Below are 22,579 nucleotides of genomic sequence, written 5' to 3' on the forward strand. Positions count from 1 at the left end.
CCTTAAGTCTGGGATTTCCAGATGATTAGCTTTTAATATCGCTATTTTTGTTGTGCGCCATTTTTAGTGTGGAGCAAATCTGATTATTTTTTTCCCTCGGTGTTCCAAACCTCTTTTTCTCCCCAAATTATTACTACAGGGGGAACGAGGAGGGGCAGCCTTGGCCCCATCGCTGCAGACTGAAGGCTGAAGGAGGAAGCCACCTCCGTTTCACTCCTTCCCAGTCTAGAGGGATGCAGTGATGGGGAGCAAGCTCCCCCCGAGCCTGATCCAGACCAGCCCCCAGTCCGTGTGAAGTAACATGTGGGTGGCAGCCAAAAGCGGGGCAAGGGGCCGGAGGAGCGGCAGGGTGGGCGGCGCAGCCTGACCGGAGCCGGCAGCAGTGAAGGGTCTGGGCTCCATCACCCACGGCCGGCGGAGCGAGATGCGGTAGCTGGACGGCAAGGTGAAAATTGACATGAGCGCGGGGCACTGGCAGCACCTTGGGTTGATGAAAGGATATTGTTAACAAGCCTTTAACGTTTCTCATTAGCGGCTGGGTTGGGTGGGCGGGGTTCTTCCACTGAAAAAAGCCAGAAGACAAAAATTCCACCTGGGCAATAACCAAGATTGATCCCATACAGTACATTTAGTTATCAATTTTTAAAACTTCTTTAAGTACCTTATTTAGTTATTTTAAAGAGGGCTTTTTATTTGTTGCTGTGAGTAGTCCTTGAGTGTGATGGAGGGCTGCAAGGAGCATGGGGAACTCCTCCTGTGCTCTTCTCCTTAACCACTCTTCATCTAACCTGCAGAAAAATGGGTGCTGGTCCATCACCTGGGCCCTGGCCGCGGATGCTATGAGGTGCCAGGGCAGCATAGGAGCCCATTGATCTGGACTTGTGCTGGTGTTGCCTAGGGCATATTATCTGAGGTGGCATCGGTCTTCTTTTGTTGAAATTATTGCTGCAAATTGCTTGTAGGTACTGTTGAGTTAAGGCGAGCTCTTGCTCGCTAAGTTGGCATGGGCTTAACAAGTGAGGAAGCTGAGGGTCGAGCCCAGAGCAGGGCGCTCTGCCCAGCCCAGCCCCAGGCACCCCTCGAGTATGGGGGTGTCAACCCAAGTTAGGCTCCAACAGAGGCTAGATGGGCTGAGAGGGGTGGTGTTTAATTAAAATAACTCTCAGCATGATTCCAAGTGCAAAACTGATGATAGTTACTGAGAAAAACAACTACAACCCTCTTATCAAAGGAAGAGCGACTTTGCAATGATGTAATTTTCACTTTCCGATGAGCACTGAGATGACCCAATTCCATATAGAAAACTTGCAGTTCAAAGTAGGCTATTTGAGCCATTCCGTAATGTGGATCTGAGCTCGCCTGCGCAGTGTGGCTCAGCTGAGCCCTTGGCGGCGCCCTTGTTAAAGCCATGGCTGGAGTATGAGAGCAGGACACCAGGAGTGGGAATCACGAGTGGTTTTTGATCCAGACTTGACTTAGACCTTTAAAACTCTGGCAAGCAGGAGGAAAACCCACTGCACTTCCATTGGTGCATACTGTGATGTTTTGAATTTTTATTTACTTTGCTCTCATGGCTGGCTTTCAGAGGAAATTCAGTGTTATGGCCCAGAATTTTTGAAAGTGTAAGCCTTGAACATGCTCCTTATTTCTGCTTTTATGAAGCACACTTTTGAAACTACCGTCAGCATGACGCCTAAATGCAAGTTTAATTTTAGGGGGCAATGGACAAGCAGCGGTCTTTCAATAGCTAAAATAATGGGTGCAATGAAATAATTTCTTTTTAATGCCCAGCAAAAAAATACTTTTGTTCTTTCTGAACAAGATGCTCACAAGCATAATTTGATCACAAAACCATTTTATCTTTTTAGTTGTAGATCTTCTTCTCATAAGAGACCTAGGGTAGCGCTTCACCCAAAATGCACATGGCCTGGAGTTTCTGTAGGTAGACCCCTCAAGAGATTTACAGGTCTTTACAAATTAATAGAATATTGCAGTGTGAGCTGTTGTACTGAAGCATCATTTACACATGGAGTTAAAACGACACGATAACAAACTTTGCGTTCTCCAGCCGGAATATGGATGATGCCTGAGTGATCAGCTGGGATGGCTGGGAAGCAATCTGCTGCGCCTATCCCCTTTGACTTGGTGCCCTCCCGGGTCCCTGGCGAGCCCGTGCTGCCTGCGGCGGAATGAGGGGGAGCGGGCAGCAGTCATGAGCAGAGGAGGAGCACGGGGAGCAGAGGAGAGGTGATCCAACAGGCCACTGTGGTAATTCGCAGGAAAACAGGAGAGATCATGTCCCGCGCTGCAGTCCCAGTCCTCTCCCTTGACAGCCAGGGTGATGCCAGCAAAATCACATCATGCAGCCAAAGAGCTTGGCGAGGCTCGGCGAGGTCAGGGCTGCGCGCTAAGGAGAGAGAGAGAAAATGCCTTTTATTTTATCTAGGACCTGTGGTGAGTTGTCCTTAACACAGCCCCTTGGGCCAAGCTACTGAAGCTTTTATGTCTCTGAAAGACTTTCTGAAACATAGCCTTATCTCATATAAATTAATTTGGAGGGAGAAGACCGTGTGTGTTCGGACCCCTCTTTGTGAGTAGCTGTGACTGAACCTTGGACCAACACCAGATTTCCAATGATGAGAGGGTTTATTTGCACTGCGGTGGTTTTTTTAGACCTTTATCCAAGTAGCACCATCCTAAACTCCCCACTCAGCAGATCAGTAGATTAACCACCATCTGCAAAGCAGAGATACAACCACTTCAGGAAGCACAAACCACAACTGCACTGTACCTGCCGTTTGGAGCAGGACCAGTAGAAGTCAGTTAGTAGAGAGGATGTCAAACTTGACGTATCAAAATATCCTATTTTTGATAGGATGCACAATTACTCTTCACAAGGCTGTTGGCCTTTGTATTTTCTCTCTCTGACACTGGCAATAGGGTCAGGCAAAGAAGGAGGATGAACCCTAGCCCCTTGCAGCAGCTGTGATGAATGGGTGGCAGCAGGGACGGGATTACATCACAGAATATGGGGGATGAATATATAACTATTCTGATTTTTATCTATAAAATTACATCAATACATTGCATAGATTTGTCCTTGCAGTAGACATCAGACAGAATAGCTGAAGGCAAAGAAGTCAGTGCATGGTTGCACAGGGGGTAATACAGGGGGTAGCAGCCAGAGCGGGTACACACCTCACACTAACGGCACCATACAAATAATAAAATATCACAAGTTGAGAAACTTCCCATACAAAGAATTAATTCTGCAGAGAGTTATATTTAATGTGGCCAAAATCAAAGTGGGAAGTAAAAGCAAAAATTGAAATGAAACCAGTATATTGTTCATGAAAGTCACTTCAACTACTGCCAATGCATTTTGCAGCAGAGGCTATTGTGCAAATACAACCAAGTGTAAGAAGGACGGCGCTGGAATGACGTTTGAACCTCCAAATGTTGCTTGAATTGGAGATCACCTCTAACCACAAAAGCAATATCGGGAGGTTGCAAACGAGAAATGTTTGTATACTCTAGCAACTATTTTACAGCACATTTGTCCTCTAAAAAGAGCAGACTAAAACCATCCTGAGTTATTGAAGAAATCACTGTTTTGAGAACAAGCAGACCGTTAATTGACTGGTTTCTTGTCCCCAGCTTGGTAATCAGTCTTCCCGTACTGCCGCTCCTGATGACCAGCAAACTGTCTCCAGCCTTCTGGTTGTCAAGAAAATTGTGACAAGGCAAGTGTCAGATCATGCGGAGCCTTCTGAGTTTTTTGACCCCTTCAATCTGTTTTCCAACCTGGATATGGCAAAGAAGCTGTATTAGACTAATTGATTGTCTGTCTTCTCTAGGCCGTGGATAAAGTCCAGGTATGTAATTTGACTCTTTTAGATGAGCAGTATCCTCTCTTTCACCGTCTTGTGTCTTTATGTCAACCACTGTGGGACTGCTCTGGAAAAGTTCCTTTTTTGCCAGAACTGGAGCAGAAGATGTTGGGGTCCTACAGCATTCTGTCTGCTGGGTCCCTGTGCAGCTGGTTTGAGCAGTGCACAATGGAGGCTGCCGTGTGTGTATGACTTGCAAAAAAACAAGTCTGATTCATCTTCACCAAAACACAAAATAATGCAGCTGCCAGGCGGAAATAATAGCTTGAAAATGCTGCGCTTCCATTTTTTGTTTCAACCAGTGCGCTGCGCTTTAAGGTAGAATACTCTGTATTTGAGATTACCTACATAACCATTGATCTTGATTTCACTAAACTGCCCTGCTCTGTGCTCAGTAGCTGTTATCCTGGATAGTTGTTTTCTTGGGCTTTCTCTTAAATTGTTTCGTACAATCATAGAATTGTTTGGATTGGAAAAGACCTTTAAGATCATCAAGGCCAACCGTTAACCCAGCAGTGCCAAGCCCACCACCAACCCATGTCCCTAAGCACCACATCCACACGTCTTTCAAATACCCCCAGGGATGGTGACTACCACCTCCCCGGGCAGCCTGTTCCAGTGCTTTAACAACCTTTCCGGTGAAGACATTTTTCCTGATACCAAACCTAAACCTGTCCTGGTGCAACTTGAGGCCATTTTCTTTGTCCTGTCGCTTGTTACCTGGAGAAAGAGACTGATCCCCACCTCGCTACAACCTCCTTTCAGGGAGCTGTGCAGAGCAATAAGGTCTCCCCTTGAGCCTCCTTTTCTGCAGGCTGAACACCCCCAATTCCCGCAGCAGCTCCTCATAGGTCTTGTTCTCCAGACCAGCTCCGTTGCCCGTCTCTGGACGTGCTCCAGCACCTCAGGGTCTGTCTTTCTTGAAGTGAGCGGCCCAGAGCTGAACGCAGGACTCGAGGTGTGGCCCCACTGCCCTGCTCCTGCTGGCCACACTGTTTCAGCTACAAGCCAGGATGCTGATGGCCACCTTGGCCCCCTGGGCACACGGCTGGCTCACATTCAGCCAGCTGTCAACCAGCCCCCCCAGGCCCTTTCCCACCGCACAGCTTTCCAGCTACTCTTCCTCAAGACTGCAGCGTTGCGTGGGGCTGGTGTGACCCACGGGCAGGACCCGGCACTGAGCCTGGTTGAACCTCTTGTTGAACTGAGCCTTGTCCATGGGTCCAGCCTGCCCAGGTCTCTCTGCAGAGCCTCCTGCCCTCCAGATCAACACTCCCACCCAACCTGGTGTTGTCTGCAAACTGAGTGAGGGTGCACTCAGTCTAGCCGCTGGCAGTCAAACAATATGAGAATTATGGATTTAGATATGCTTGTTAAGCTGTAGAGACCATTTTCTCTGGAAAACGGGAAGAATTCTGTTTAGAAATTATAGGAGAAAACTATGAAAATTCAGATTCCACTCCTCTTCCCAGTGTCACGTAGCTTTTTCTTTTCTTTCTTTTGGAAAGCAAAAGCAGGTTAATAACATTGGTTTCAGAAGGTAATTTTATTATTTTTTAATGGTTCTTGCCATTTGCCTAAGGTTTGGAGGTATAGCAGAATGCTGGGCAAGAGCCCCCAAACCTCTTGGAGAGCACCGACAGTTTTTTCACATGATTGCTCGTTTATGGGGGATCGGTAAGTAGCCTGTTAAGCACACTGGTTGGAGTACATTGCGTTTCCTACATCTGTCAATTGCAATATTTGATTGTCAGCAGTCAATCAGACTTGAATTTGGTGATCTGGGGAGGAATTAAAATACAAGCCTTACATGCTGATCGGTGGCAGTGTTGGGTAAAACTGGCTGGACGTCTCGGAGCCAAATTGTCCCCAGACTTCAGAAATTGGTGTGGTGGTGTGCATTGCTGCCTGCCTTTTACCATTTAATGCCAACAGATGTGGCCCTTTGTGTGTGGATGAGTGCTATCTAAAAGTAATAGGCAATGCCCTTCCTGTCTGTGCATTCACCAGTAGGCTCCGTCTCAGTGATGGGCACCCTCATGGACCCTGTGCAAGTTCCTTACCCATCACTGGAGGTCCAAAGGCACCAGCAGCATGGCAGGACAGCACTGGAGGTGGAGGTTTGCATCATGATATCACCTACTGATGACAATGAGCAAAACATGACATAAGACACTGCTCCAGCTGACCAGGTGGTAGTAGTTCCTGGCCATGGTAACATGATGCAAGGGCAAACCCACAAGCTGCAGCTGGAGGGCTGTCTTCCAGGTGATAAGGTGGTAGATACCCACGTCTCCTGCCAATTCATTTATGGAGATGCTGCACAGTGCTGCGCGGTGAGTCATTCGACACAGGTACCATGATGTGACAGACATCCAGAAGAGGAAGGGGGTAACCTCAGGGACACGCAGCGGAGCCTGGTCCCACCTGGCACAGCAGCTGGAATCACTCTGTAGCTGCAGTCGCTTTTTCACAGATACCAAACTCATGGTCTCTCTCTGGATGCATTTGCAGCAACTTACATGTAAATAATAAAAGCCCTGTGCATTCATCTCTTGGTAAGGATCATATGTATGCTTATGTTAACGCAGATGGTCATTGCACGCAGCCGTCTGGCTACTGGTGTCACCCTCCCTGTTGAAGGGCTGATGCATTGCAGCTTTGAATGGGGGGCTATTGAGAGAGAGCCCCTCTGTGCACAGGGGAGGGGGAAAGGGTCTGCAGTAACAAACTGGAAAAGCTCCTATTTTACCTGATAATACTATAAAACTCATCTAACTCTCTTGTACAAACACAGCACAACTTTTCTGAGCGTACAGTCCAAATTATTCCTACACTGCATTTTTGTTTAAGCATTAAAATTCAAGGTCTAAATACGTAGTTTGAAATTGGAGAGGAGTACATGCACATCGCAAATGTAGATATATCTTGCTGAGTACACAGCCCATAAAATATGTAGTATAAGATCACTCATTTATTTAAAGATGCTTTTTACTTCAGATGGAAAATGACACAAATCTAAATATTACAATGCAAAGTAATGTGTAACTGTCTGTATGTTATAGCCTTAACACTATACTTTTGATGCAGAAGAGATATAGCAGCTGCACTTTAATTTCAAGCAAATTGATCCCAGATGTAAATGTTGTTTTGTTCCATGGAAGATAGTGCACAGGTAAAGCAAATATCATTGGTTTATAGTCCAACAGAGTGTTGCAACAGGATCCAGCCTCTTCTGCCTGGGCACACATAAAAGCCTGGTGGCTGCGACGGAGTAGGATGTCTGAAAAGTATACCGTAAAAAGAGATAGCTTTGCTTTTTACCCTTTAAGAATACAACCACCTGTGATCTAAGTAGCTGTTTTGAAGCCAGGAAAGCTTCTTGACTTGTCAATTGTCCTGGAGGCAAGATCTAAATTTGGCTTGTTTTCCATTTCTTTTCACTTCACATTTTGTAGAAGCATTTTTCTCTCACCCTATTTATGTTTGGCATAAAAGGAAAAAAAAAAAAAAAAAAACCAAACAACCAAAAATCCCCCTACATTTACTGATTCAGTGAGCCACTACTTTCAAAGTAAAAATAATAGTAGGAATTGTGCTTCACTTTGCCTGGAGATACCCCCAACGTCAGTGGGACCATGGGCAATGTATAAACAGCATAATAGTTTCTTTACCATCCCCTGCATATAGAGAACAGCAAAGTCCAAATATCCTGCTGTCACATCTCTTCTTTTGAACAATAAGATTTTTTTAATTTTTGTCAAGTAGGGCAACCTGCTTGTCCACAGAGGAGAAACCCACAACAGACAACTTACCCCAGTGCTGCTTCCCAGTACCAGAACTCAACCAAGCACAGCTGCCGGAGCCCAGTAAACTCATCCAGAAGCAAGAGAAGATCTCTCAGGTCAATTATTTCTTCAATTTTTAAAAGTGCAGATGTAGGACTGCTTTACCTGTGTGGGATCTGGGTGTGCAATCCTTTCCTGTGCAGGCTGGCTGGCGGGTGCACGTAGTGCATTAGCACATGGGCACTGCTGGCTCAGAAAGGGGCCGCTCGCAGCCCACCCTGGGTGATGATTGTTCTGCAGGCTGGCTCAAAAAGAGGTGGCAGCGATGCCCTTCACCTCTCATGACAACTTTCCACTTCTATATAGCTCCCCTTTGCCTTTCCATCCTTCTGCAAGATGGATTACTTGTAGCTGGTGTTTCCTGCTTTTGTTTTCTATTGCTTTTAGGTCAGGTTTGCACATGCGCTTATTCTGGTTTCACGAAGGCTGTGATTTAGTTAATTGGGGGGATAATGTGTTTGGATGCTTCTAAATCAGTACCATTTGAATTAATGTTTAAAGTTAAACATTTGAGAGCTCCTCTATTTGATAGCTACACTGATTTAACTCTTATTTCCTTCTGAATCAGTGTAGGCAAATCAATGCACAAGTTGTGCACTGGATGCATTTCCTTTCAAATACCAAAATATCTGAATGAAGGTATATATACCATGTGTAAAGGTGTTACTGAAGGGCAGGTACTAGACAAAACTGTGGCACTTCTGCACAGCAAGTATTTTTTTCTCCATACAGTGCAGGGAATCGACTGAATCTGTCACAGATGTGTATAAGATGTGTACAACCTTATGTAGCAACTTCTGCGAGTATTTAGCAGTAAGACATATTGACCACATTCTGAAGTCCTTACTCAGACGAAACCTGCCCAGAGGTCAATGTGAATCTCGATTAATCGATTTACTCAGAAACAGCTCACTGTTTCTGTACGGTTTTGAAGTACAAACCTTTGAACAGAATACAAAATCAGAATTAACATCACACCAGGACATGGGAAGCCACAGTGAATGTTCGTCCACACGAGCTGTTCTTCGCTAGGGTCATGAAAAGTGTTGCAGAGAAGGGAATGTTAATTTTTTGGCAGCATTGGGTTGTGGGAGGAGGCTGGGGTGGGAGCAGGGACAAGGATGCATTTGCCGAGAGGATGTAGCAGCATGCACTCAGCCCCGGCTGCTTGACAGAGCTGCTGTATAATAGCAGGGCACTCACCTCAAATCATAGGTTGTGAAAACTGACATTTCCATTCAAATTACTCCAATAGCCAACTGTTCCCCGGTGCAACTTCTTCTGTAAGTGACACAGTGACAGTGATCCAGGAATTTAACTTGCTGTTGTCTCGTTCCAAGTGGAATTATGAAGTTTGTGACATGCATTAGGAGGATGGCTCCTGGTCGCAGCCGGTGCTTTGCGTGTCTGTGCGATTAATCACAGGTCGAGCACAGAGCCCAGGAAGTTTTGTCAGCTCAGGATAGCTGTCCCTGCTGTGAACCTCCTCTTACTGAGTCCTTTTCTCTTCGTTTCCCTTTGTCTGAGAGAAAAGCTACTGCTCCACTGAAGTTTTCCTGGCACCTCCTGGTTCCTTGAGATTTGTTTTAAGCTTCTGTCTTTAATTATGATGGGCAGATCATCTGTTCTTGACACATGAGTGCCTGATGGTCACATCGCTGTGCACCCTCCTCTCCTCAGAGATGCCTCTTGGATTTATTTTTTTTTCCCCACAACTTGACTGTGCAAGTTACCTTTTAAATTTCTGTCTAGCCTTTTAAGCAGGAAGCCTTCTCTGTTCATAAAACAAACCAGCAGATTTTGTAATTTAAGGTGTTTGCCGTATACAGGCTGAAATTGCATGTAATTTTTGCACAGCTTTACTTTTGTATTACATGGTCAACCATAAAACCCCTTTGGTTTGTTGCACTCTGCAACAAATGTCACCAAACTGGCTTTGGCTTCCGCATTTGGTGGGGTTGCCAAAGCGTTTGATGGTGGATTACCTGCCTGTACCTTCCATGCTCCTGGACAAATCTCCATCGGTCAGCTGCAACTGGTGACCAAAGCAACAAGTCTCAAGGTAGGTCCTTCGTGTGCCATGGTGGCATCTTTCAGAAGAGGGTCCCAGGACCCATCCAGTGGTCAGGTTGGCACAGCACCATGGAACTGGGAGAGACTGGGATGTGGTTGGGGTCAGGCTATGGGCACCTCTTGTTCTACCCCATGTCTTCCGCAGAGAAGCTGGGCAAGGACATGGATCCTTCGTGCCTGGTGAACTAAAACTAGCAATGGCCCAGAGCCCCAGTGATGGATCTGAACGTCAGCAAGCTCGAAATCTATCTGCATCTGGATCTCAGCCTGGCTTACGGTCATCTTCACTCAAACCCCATTTTTTTTTTAACTTGATAACCAGGAAATTCATCAATCAGTTACTAAGGAAAATATAATTATAAAGTCATGTTTACCTACACTTCTTGGAGAACAGGGCCTCACTATTGCTATCGCAGTCAGAAGAATAACTAATGTCAGGGTTTTATAGTGAATTCATTACCTCCTTGGACAGGGAGCAACTCTCACTATATTTTGCAGAAAAACTTTCAGAAGAAGAAAAAATACAGTGTGTGCTGTTTGTGAGTCATAGTCTTCACCGCATGACAACGGAAGTCAATAGACCAAATACATGGACTGTTTTTTGATTCGGCACCATGCACCATCCGTGAATGAAGATATTCTGTTAAATTAAAATTAGTCCGTCATTTCCAAATAAAATTTTCATAGAATATTGCATCTCAGATGCTCTGCAAAATGATGTATAACCAACATGCTCAGGGGTCAGTTGTTAGGGTATACTGGTATCCTGGAATATCAGACTACTCCAAGCTTATGCTTTGATCCTGCTTTCAAGTTTCTGGAAGTTAATTCTGGTCCCTGTTGGTCCCTGAGTGTGGATGAAGTCTATGCTAGGTATTCACCACCACCATTTTTTCTGTAAGACTAATTTCACATCTCCCTCCACATCCCCTACCATCCCAACATTTCCTTTATCTGATTCACCTCCTGCACGTGGTTCCCTTTGGGTTTAAGCTAAGTGTTTGAAAGCAATGGGAAGTGTCCACAGGGGACTGTGACCTCTGGGGTTTAGATCAGGTGCTTTGCTACTCAGTTTTCATTTCTGCTTTTGGACCTGCAACAACAGCCCAATCATCTACAAAGCTTTAAAAGCTCATGAAAGCTTCTTCAGTCTTCAGAGGTGTCGTGTCATTACACTGCGCTGTAAGTTCTGGTATCGGTTGGCTGTGGTTGAAGCCTTCAATAAATTCCTTTTGAATATGACTTTATGGTTTTCCACCTGCAAAGAAATACAGCCTCATTTACAGACCGCTGTTGTGTTTATGTTCATTTTGGAAGACACATCCATCTACTGAGAAAAGGTCTGACCAAGACTGTGGAAATTGCCACTAAAGCAAAGGTGGGGATTGGATATGTCCCAAACCAAAACTTGCTAGAATTTTGCTGTTCTATCCTTAAGAATGGAAACTGCAGAGCTGCCTTCCTGGGGCACTGCTTCGTAGTAAGTCAGGGTAGTTCTGAAGCAAAAACATGTGTAATCTTTATTTATTCTATACCATTATCTGGAATCCCCAAATAGTTTCTATATGTTTGTTTGAAAGTGGTTCCATGACACAGTGGATGCTGAGCTGTATCTGGGACTTGATAGCTGGCTTAGTGCTGTTGAGCTAACTCAAATGACACTAAATATTTCTTCACACCTACGGAAGGGTCATGTCAGTACAGGCAACCCTAAGAACAGAAAACAACATGAGAAAATGATCTGATTGCTTAATTCCCTGCGGTGGACCTGCTTTGAATATCATGACAAAGGCCACAAGCACTTCAGATTCTTGATGTGAGAGGCCTCTGGAAATTGTTGAGATTTCGTTTTCCTGCGAGAGGAGATGTGCCATACTCAGGAACAGGAAAGCCCCCATCTCGTGCAATGCCCACCGGTCCCAGTGCTGCTGGAGCTGCAACATACTGGGTGATCAGTGCACCTTGCACAAGCGTTTGTAGGCTTTGCACAACACTGCAGGGAGATCCTGGGTGTCTCAAGGCACTTTTACAGAGAAGAAATGCTAAAAACCATAAAAACCTCCCCCAAAAATACTAATGAATTATGTGCTCAAGGCTGTCAAAGAGTGAAAAATTACTTGAGCACAGCAATTTAAAAAGTTGGGGGGGAGGCAGTGTTTGCAATTACTATTATAGAGACCACATAGGCTTTTGATGAGAAATAAATAAAACCCAACCTGTTTAGTGAATATTAAGCTGCCTTGTGAAGTTTCAGAAAGCACCACTTTGCCTGTTGTGAGAAGTAACAGCTTTAAATCTCCCATGGTCTGGCCAAGGAGAGAAGCGTGTGTACTGGGTTTGGGTTGAAGGAGATATGCTGTAAAAATAGTGGCTTTCATTAAGATGAATCACAGTAAAAGTAACAAAAAAGTGCTTTGATACAACGGTGAATAGAGGATTAACTGCACAATGCTGCTGTTTTTTTAATTCTGCATGTCTCCTTTTTTTTGTGTGTTTGTTCATGATGCCAGCAATAAAAATAATGTTTGGCTGCTAAGTGCGTAAGTGTGCTAAAAAAGGGCTTTATAGTGCCCAGAATCTGTTTGTCAGCAGGTGACTGCTGTGGGGAGGGAGGAAGGGGAAAGCTTGTCTTATTTTATTTTCAAGGGTGGAAATTTAACACTGGGAACCCAATTCGTATTTTATTTCTTATCAAAACTTATCTCTGTAACTATGAGCATGTATATGCACCAAATAAATAAAAATTTAAAAAAAAAAAAAAAAGTACAGCCCATCCAGCTTTGAGGGCGGGTTATTTATAGAAGATCTCTGCCTTTTGTCAGATTGGTGGTTAACGATGTTCTTCCAGAATAAACCCTATTCTGTGCAGCAGAAGAGGAAGAGTCCTGCGGAGAGTGTGCATGTAAGCTAATGTCCCCGAGACAGAAAGGGCTGTGGCAGAAAACGCTGCTGAGCAAAATCCACAACAATCTAATCATCATCTCTGGTAGTCAGTGAGAGCTGTGGGAGAAGACGTTGTATAAAGCAGATACATCCAGGAAATAATGCCTGTCCAGTGCAGCCAGATGGAGTGGGTATATCCTGACCAAGCATTTATTTTAATAAATGTTCAATTAAAATTATTTCTGTAATGCAAGCATGGTCCAGAAGTAGTATAGGAATTAATAAGATTGCTGATAGAAATAAACATTAAGATAATTGTGCAGAAGTTAAGAATGACGGTTATAAAAAAAAATTCTTAACATTTCTATAGGATTATTTTATGCATGTACAAACCAGAAAATGTTAGTTCAAGCTATGCTTTAAAATCATGTTTTTAAAACTCTAGCTCTTTTTTGCACAAAAAATCACCCGTAACAGTGCCAGCTCTTCCCGTGCCCATGCAACACGTCTGTAATCTGTGAGTTTATATAAACACAGTAATTGAGGAAAAACTCTGCTAGAAACTTTTATCTGTATTATGTCTGTAATATGACATACATGCTGTCTAACCCGAAGTTTATGGTAGCAGAGGTGACGGATGAACAGAGGAAGATTTTTCGGGTTTTATACCTTGATATAACCCCATTTATGTGTGAATTTGTGGGTACATGAATCCCTTATTAAGTGAGTAGAGCTCTTCATACGGCTAAAATTCTGTACGTGCTTAAGTACTGCCTGAGACAGCATCCAAGCAGGCGCTTAGCAGCCGGCTTTTATTTTGTTGGTTGCACCTTGGTCTTATTCCTTCTGTGAGTTTGTTTATCAAAATGCGATGTATGTCCCAGGTTAAAGTTTCTGGAGCATACCTGTGGTGTGTTTGCAGCCTTCATCCTCGAGTCAAAGGTGGAAGGCACCTGAAAATAAACAGAAGTCAGACGTGCTGATGCCAGGGATGGGTCTGACGCTGATTAGCAGACAGTCTGGAAATGCCAGAAATGAAAAGGTTAAGTACACAATTTATTTTTAAAATGAGAGACTTTGTGTTTGTCTGGCAAAATACTACAATGTGTAGTTTGGAGGTTTTTTTAGAGGTGCTTCATTTCGTTCAGTAATTAGGCCTGAGTGGTTATCTCAGATCTTTTTTCCCATACTTTGGACATTATTTCTGCGTACGTTCAGGTGATGATGTTAAGTGCACACGGACACTTCTGAGAAGTGGGCACTGGGTGTCACACGTCGGTATGTCCAACAACGCGTGTCCTTGTGCACGTGCCGCCGCTCGCCCTGTTCTGTTTCCAGCTCTGCGGGTGACCCATGGCCATGCAGGATCCCACCTGGCAAACCAAACCACTCTGGCCATGGCACAGACCCTGTCCTGCAGCCCACGATCCCAGCCCAACTCCAGCACCCAGCTGGGGAAACATGGCAGACCAGTGCCTGGCTACCCGGTCCTGGCTGGGATGGTGCAAGCGTGTACAGCTACTCTGTGAGAAGAGAAAATCAAATCTAGGCTGCACACAATCAATAAATCTTAAAACAGCTGAGTATTTCTGGAAATAATGCTTTGGAGAAGTGTCTGTGACCCAGAAAGGAAAAGCTTTAGCAGTGTCTAAAATTCCTGGAAGGGTTTTTTTATTTCTCTGCCCACATCTCTTTAACCTGCTACTTCAAACCCTTGGTGGCTGCTTCAGATTTTCCATCAAGGCAGTCACCCAGGATGGACATCTGGCACAAAGGGGACCGCAAAGCTGGGCATGTTCAGCCTGGAGAAGAGGGAGAGGGAGAGGGCATCTCACCAGTGCCTACAAAGATCTTAAGGGCGAGTGCCAGGAGGACGGGTCCAGGCTCTTCTCGGCGGTGCCCAGCGACAGGACAAGGGGCATCGGGCACAGGCTGCAGCACAGGGGCTTCCATCTGAGCGTGGGGCAGAACTTGTGCGCTGTGAGGGTGAGCACGGGCACAGCTGCCCGGAGAGGCTGTGGGGTTCTCCTGCTCTGCAGACACCCCAACCCGCCTGGACGCGGCTCTGTGCAGCCTGCTCTGGGGGACCCTGCTCTAGCAGGGGGTGGGACGGGGTGGGCTCCAGAGGGCCCCTCCAGCCCCCACCATGCTGCGATTCTGTGGCCAAAGCTCGAGGCTGCCCCTGCCCATTGGGACGTTCCCCTGGTGAGGAGGGTGCGAAGCATCCCGGGGAGCCCCAGGTCACTGCCACCACCTGCAGCTGCCCGACACTGCACCTAATTGCCCCACCAGGGCCGGCTCATGCCAAGACAGTTAACGGTCGATGCACCAGGTTGTCCCCCAGGGTATCTGCAAAGTGCCCAAAGCTCCCACAGCCACAGCGTGGGCTCCAGTGGGCCGCTGGGCCCCTGCACCATTAGCTGTTCTGATGAAGACTAACCCAGGTTGCAACTACTCAGTGTTGAAATTCAAGCTGCCAGTGTACCTAGGGAAATGGAAACAAGGGGAAGGGAAATGCTGGAGTAAATTTAAATAAGAAATCCATTCAGCAAAATAAAAAATGATTTGGTTTTTGCAGTAGCTGCAAGCAGAGGAGCTAAAGACCAGTCATGAAGGAGATTCCATGTGTGAGTAGCTACACTCTGGAGCAGTCCTTGAGTGTGCACTGTGCTCATGGGTGAAAAGCAACACGTAAGTCTTCACAGGCTTCAACTCTAAAGATTCAGTTTATTTGTGACAATATTATTTGTTCACTCCTAATGAATAAATATTGCAAATAATACTGTTACTCTGCATTATCTAAATGTTGTTAAAAATAGAACATGCATTAATTTAAATATTACACATCGTACAAGTACAGGCACTGTACAGATGTGAGTTAAAGGGCTAGAGCTGTATTTTCATTTTCAGGCCACTAATAACGCTCACGTCTCCGTTACCATATCTGACATTGCTGTATGCCTTCTGATTCCTTCTGAATTTGCTCATGAGAAACACCTTAATATTTAAATCATCACACCAAATATTAAAAGGTTTTGCTGGTTTCCCCTTTCACTCCAAGCACAAACTAGGTGCAAGCTATGCATCTTTAAAGTCAATGCATCTCTCCAGTCATTACAAAATGGGAAATAAATAAATAAATAAATAAATAAATAAATAAGCCAAAAAACCCAAGGGCTGGTAATTTAGTACTAGAAAGTTAATTCAGGAGACCTCTAACCTTTAAACCACCACGTGACTATTGATTTTCAATATTGCGCGGGTCCGTGCCACCCTAAGCGTGTAGTTCAGCAGATTCAGAACAGTTTTTTCCTGATCAGTTCAGTCCCCGAGTACTTGTGCATTAAGACAACAAATACCGGCGGCTCCCGGCCTGTCACATGGCAGCCCCGTGGACGTGCTGGGTTTCTAATGAATATGGGCCGCTGGCAAACAGACCACGGCGAGGGGTTTCCTCCGGCCTCTTCCCAAATCCCGAGGGCTGTGCCGTGGCCGGGGACCAGCGCGGGGCCAAGGCAGCCAGTGGCGGGAGGGGATGCGCTGTGCGGTCCATGGAGCCCGAGCATGGCGCGTGCTAACGTGAGGTCTCTGCACAAACCGCTGCCTTCACGCCAAAGCATTTCCATTTAACATTTAATTATATTCCCCATGTTAAGTTGAGGGTTGTAAGGCTTCTAAACCTGCTTTTCTCCACCCAAGAAGCAAATGAAGATGGAAATAGTGGTGATGCTCCAAGATGCTCTGAGCCCTGGTGTCTGGATTATGTGGTAATACCAGGACATGCTACTTTAAACACCTTCCTCCTTTTGTAATCACCAATTAGTTAAATCAGCGACGGTGCCAGGCTGATGTGCTGCAGGCCGTGTGCGCAGCATCCCCAGCTCTGATGAAGATGTGTTTTAACCCACACACCTAAAAAAGACTTCAGCCTTCCCTCCTCCCCCCAGCTTTATTGATTATTGAAAATGTTACATCCCGGGGAAGAAAATGTCATTGCTTTAAATACCAGCATTAACAGTTGATAAAAGTTCTTTTTCACCAAGGCGCATATGATGAAGAAAAATTAAACAATGGAAAAGACAGAGAAATATACAGAATTTAAAAGAGAAAAAAAAAATCATTTGCACATTAATTCGACCGCGAAGGAGCTTCACTCCCTTAAGTAAGCAGCTTAAAAGCGAACACGTCTCATACTGGACTTTTTACTGGAACGGTGAAATATATAATGAAATTCAACAAGGAAACTGGAAAAACAGCCAAATTGGTGCAGCAAAGTGGTTAATAGGATCATTAGCCTACTCGCTGTATTTTTTTGGACATTGTGTGCCTGTACCGTAGTCCTCGAGAGCAGATTGCAGGAACAGGCTGACAGTTACCCGCTAACTCAGCAGTGCTGGGTGCAAACTGCCATCTTCCTGTGGATTTACAGCTGCCACTTCTGCTACTTCAATTAGTTCTATAGCACACAGATGTTGCTTAAATGTTGCTGCTAATGATACTGCAATAAGCGTAAGATTCATGCCATATTTTGAGGCACGTAAATTTCTCAAGTGGCACAATTAAAGTGGAAATATTAGGTGGGGAGAACTTGGCAGTCTCTCCAACTTGGAAAGCGCACCCGCTATGCAATAATGGGTCAAAAATTCATTCAAGTTTTACTGCTGTTCAGAGTTTTAAAAGACTTTTCACAGTTGAATGCAAAGTAGTAAAAAGCAGAGTATTAGGAAATGAGAATGCTGTTCTGTTATTCAGACATGACTTTTAATTTCAAATTGAAATCACATGCTTACCTTCGCCGCGAGGGCTGCATGTTGCCTAGCCGCACCGCCAAGATGCAAAAGGAATAAATAAAAAGTTTTCATTAATAATGATTTAATTGCTGCATCTGCACAAAGGTTCAGCATAGCGGTTGTATTAACGGGGGGGGGGGGGGGGGAGGGGCGGGGGGGAAATGGTTTCCCAAATCACACACAGAGACAGCATCAATCATTTCTGAAGCCAGATGTAGCCTCCAAACTGCAGCCTGACAACACATCTCCTGTTTGTGCAGCCACCAAGCAATTATTCTTTCCATTATATCTCCCAATGACAGATCTCCAAACCCAGGGCTGTAAAAATTAGAGTTTGGGCTTATACAGTTGTGTCAGGTCTTAAAAAAAAAATAAGAAAACTTATCATGGCTGCAGTGTTTATGAGCTTGTCAAAGTACATGTACATAATTTTCATCAGAATTTCTTTTACCTCATTTCCAATCCTTCAGGATTAGATTTATCAGCAGCTCATTCGGGGACAGCTCTCTGCGTGCATCCGAGCGGCTTTTCCACCTGCAAGCAGGATCCAGAGGGGAGCCTGTTGGGTTGGCTCTGGTTGTGAAACACGTAAGCTTTTCTTCATCCCCAAATATTTTTCTTGTTCAAATTGTTTTTAACATACTGCCTTAGATGTCTGGCAAATTTAAGATGCAATTTTTAAAAATGGTTTTACAGCTCAGTCATGTTCGGAACATACATCACTGCGAATGCATTTTGATGGCGAAGTAATGGCGGCAGCACTAAACCAGGAGGCAAACCCAAAGAAAGATAGCTGGAAATCCAAAGATTATTCCATGTAATGTTTCATTTATTTATACCAAGGAAAGATTAGCAGGCGAGTACTGATTTTGAAACTTCCAGTGTATGCAGTATTTAAAGGATGAAGTTAAATGTTAGGAGAAGTCATCAATGGCAAACTAAGGGTGCACCAGCCTGGTGAGCACTGGCACCTTGTATCTAAATTACTGATTTTCTACCGCAGTGCCCAAACGTTTCCATTTCTCTGCATGGCTCCGTCCCACTCCTGGTTTGGATTATTTAACAGCAAATCTTACAGATGTCAGACTTGTCTTGTTCCGAGGCAACAAGGACAATAAGTTCCAGCTGACCTCAGGACAATGAATCTTGCAAGAGCACGGTGTGTGTTTTATACCGGCGTGAGCAGCTCCCGTGTAATGGAGAGAGAGGGAGATGTCACCCGCGCCCCGCTGCTGGCACGGCACTGCCCGAGTGCAGAGGCAGCCCCAGACCCCGCAAACGGGAAGGAGGCAGCCAGTGCAGGAACTTCTTCTCCTTCCATTTCCCCCCTTTTTTTTGCTTTATGTTTGAGCATGGCATTGTCCAGCCAATGAGCACAACGAGGGCCCTTTATGGAGAAGGGGGTTGCAGAAGGGGTTTGAAACTGTTGGCCAAAACACTTCTCTATTTTTCCATCTTTCTGTGGTCCTGCCTCACATCTGACTGCCTTGTGGTACATACAGCCCCACACTGCATTAGGAGATAGTGTATTTTACTAAAAGATTGCTTGTTCCCCAGCTGGCCTGTCTGCTACAGAAAATCATTTGATTCCAGTTATTTCCCATTGAACTGGAATAATTACTATTTCTGTGAATGGCCTTGATGCTGAGGATCAAATGGGTTTGGTTTCTGGTTGCCCCTACTTGGTTTACACTTGTAACACAAGGTGTCGGGCTCAAGTTGACACGAGATACTCACTGTATGCCAAAGCCCATGACTTTTCACAATAACATAAAAAAATCCCACAAAGTGATCTTTCTTTGCCACTTATCAGGGTGTGGGCTGCTCAGTGGGAATGAGTCTTCTATTGGATATGGAAAAGATTATACATGGGACGTCTTCTGAGCACAAAAAGGACCAGTTCACCCCAACTGAACACAAACCAATGTGCCAAAGCATCCATCAACTGTACCACCAGCCGGTTCTGCTGCCTCTGCCACCCCCAGCACTGACCCCTTTCCTCCGTTTAAAGCACTGACATTGCAAATGGCCAGAAAACGCAGTATTTGGGCCCAGGCGCGGTGTTTTTTGCAGGGTGGAGTGAGGGTGGCCACAACAGTGTCTGAGCTCTGCTGTCCTCTCTGCCAGCCTCAGGGATACCCCTATGACTTCCCCATCCCCTTATTTAATTATTTCAGCTTCACTGCTGCGGAACTCCACCCAAAATTCCTGCTGCTTCAAAGGCACAAGCTGGATCATGTTTTCCCCGTGATGTGCAGATATTTATTAATTGTGCTGGTTCACGTAAGGAGGACATCAACACTCGATGCTTCTCCTCCTTCCAGAAGGAGATGCTCAGCATGTCCTGCCTCACTGCAAACCAGCTTGTGTCAAGCTGCCTTTTGATAAAATGCCCTTAGAAATGTTTTTAACCAGGAGCCCTGGCTATCAACTATTTTCTTCTCTCAGTGAATGCAACTATTAATTCCCAAGTAGTTATCCATGATTTCCCCTCTAGAAAAGTGATCAGCATCGATAAATGTTCATGCCCTGGGCTTTACCATGCAATAATGTAACTGAAATTTAATTTCTGCCAACCAAATTTGTTTTAAAACTGAACTCAAGATGGAGAAAAAAAACCAAACACAACTTTTAAGGTCAGTTTTCAGGAGGAAGGCTGCAGAGATCTCTGATTTGTATTTGTGAAAGTGCAATCAATGTGTGATGGTGATTTTACACAATTCCAAAAAAATGAATGCCCTTTCCTTGTATAATTTATTGTTTCTGTGATTCATCTAAGATTTTTGTCCTCCAGTGTATGAGTGATCACCCGTGATTTATGCACCAAAGGAGTAAGTAGATCCAAAATGGGGTAGAAAAAAAAAAAAGCAGCTTTGCTCAGAGTATCACTCCAAACTCTTTGTCTAAGTTACTGCAGCAATATTGGAGCTATAAGGTAACGCACCGCAAAGTTGCCATGGGATTATGCACCGATTTACTCAGCGGTGTTATTTAGGGGGAAAAAAATCAAATCAAATCTGTGTAGTTACCTTGGCAACCACCAAAGTGTCTTCTGTTTGTGTTCCCTGATAGACAGGTCGGGCCAGGGCATTCCTGGTGTAAGCCTTTGCATCCAATGTGGTCCCCAGCGGTCCTGGGATGGCTCCTGGAACAAAGTGCTCCATGAGCTACCTAGCTTTTGGTACTGTCCAGGCGATGCGGAAAAGGCTTTTATTTGCATTGGAAAAGATTTCATAACTCCGTCCCACTCTGACTTTGGCAGTTTGTTTCTCATTTCAGATACACTCTGTAATCTATTATGATATATAGGCCAGTCCTATTCCCCCCACCCTCGCTCCAGCCTATGTCCTCTTTCTATTTAGGAATTAATTATGATGCTATCTCATATAACTCATTAGTATCAATTAATTCTTTCCCTTTCATGATTTTATATAGCTAAATTAGATTGCCTCTTAGGAACTTAATAATCAGTATTGGACTCATTTAGACATATCTTTTTTCCCTTCTCCACCCAGTTTTACTTGGACACGAGGATGCGGTGGCTGGAAATGTCCTGTCCCCTCTGGAGGGGACAAAGCTGGTGTGATGGCACCACCTGTGCCCCATCTCCACCACCCCCACCAGCTCCGGCGTCTTGCCCTGCTGCAAGGCTTGGCCTCGTCTCACCCGTAATTCTGAATTCCAGAAGTCTTTTTTATTATTATTTATTTATTTATTTTGAGGCTGCATAAGATGTTATTCTTGGTTTATCAGAATGAATAGGAGATATCCTACTTCTAGCAATTGGCCAAACCATCGTGAATTATCTTCCCCTTAAACTCGCCACAGGGACAGAGGGAAACATCGAGGGAGACGTACATTTTCCTCATTCATCTTAGTGGGGTGTTAACTTTGAAATCACAGCGTTGCTGGCATTCACATGTCCATATTTAACTGCTTCACTGCTTACTGGCACATCGAATCCATTCAGGGAAAAAAGCAGTAATATGATTGAAGATATCTGGCAGGACCTGATATTCCCACTCATTTTGAATCTGATCCAGCAGCAGCAAAGGCAATTAAATAACAAGTTTTCTCCAGCAAAATGAGTTGCAAAATGCCCCCAGCTGCATGATGTAGGAAATACACCTTGATTTTACTAATTGCCATGCCCGTACCTTGCTGTGGCGGTATCCAAAGTGGCTTTGCATGACCCACTTCACGTATTTCAGATCACCAAGCGCTAGCCCGGGCTGAGCTGCATGCCACCAAGTGGGGGCTGTGGGCAGGGGGTGGTGAAGGGTGGGGGGGGCTTTGCCTTGTTTGAAACATCAAACATCATCTGCCACCCTTCGGCAACGTGATGCTCCAGATGCTCCTGCGATCAGCCAAGGAAGAGTGCTCGGGCTCAGCCTTTCGCTGCAAATAAAGGCCAGGCTGTTGTAGGTGCAGGTTAGCTTTGGTGAGACAGCAAAATGCAGCCTCAAAAGCAGAATTTCAAGAGATCAGCCAACGTCATTTTAAAACCTGGCCATCCCAGGCTGAAACCAAATCATCCTGGCAGCAGCACCAAGTAGCCGTGCTCTGTTTATTGCAAGATGACCACCAAAAAGTTGGATTTTTTTTTTTTTAAGGATTGAACTAAGAGTGGGGGAAAAAAAAGCAGCATTAGATAAGTTACTGCAGGTTGCAGCACACAGATGCTTGCACATGTGTATGTATAGTAAAGGATGATGTTGCATCTCCTTTATGTCACCTGGTACTGGCGAAGTGTTACCGAAAGAGGTACCCCTACGGCAGGACACAGCTGGCCATCATTGCTTTTCCTGCAGCAACTTTGGAGGAGGCCTGGCTCCTCCTCAGGTGAACTGCAGAAGATGGCTGTATTGATCCCAAATTTTATTGTTTCCGTATTCACTGCCAGATCAAACAACGGAGCCAGTGACAGGGTGAAGCAGCAGGAAGGGTCTTCTGGGAAAGCAGACATATGCAAAATGTTTTTAATAACTAGTGTAAGGAGTGTAATTGCTAAATCCCAATTAAGGAAGATATGGGTCAAGTGAAGGAAAAAGAAGGGTGGGTTTCTGTGAAAGGAGAGGAGAAGTCAAAAGGCTGA

The 22,579-nt window shown here is 45.0% G+C and overlaps 1 long non-coding RNA gene across 1 annotated transcript; it reads left to right on the forward strand.

Moving 5' to 3' along the window:
• Positions 1 to 145: 145 nt before the first annotated feature.
• LOC121093359 lies at positions 146 to 21,725 on the forward strand. Its single transcript, XR_005829556.1, has 5 exons — positions 146 to 445; positions 3,658 to 3,875; positions 7,659 to 13,736; positions 15,273 to 15,385; positions 17,955 to 21,725. It is a non-coding gene; the product is annotated as an uncharacterized LOC121093359 (long non-coding RNA).
• The last annotated feature ends 854 nt before the right edge of the window (positions 21,726 to 22,579 follow it).

The sequence above is a fragment of the Falco naumanni genome, chromosome 9 (assembly GCF_017639655.2).
Source record: "Falco naumanni isolate bFalNau1 chromosome 9, bFalNau1.pat, whole genome shotgun sequence".
NCBI classification, from domain to species: Eukaryota; Metazoa; Chordata; class Aves; order Falconiformes; family Falconidae; genus Falco; species Falco naumanni.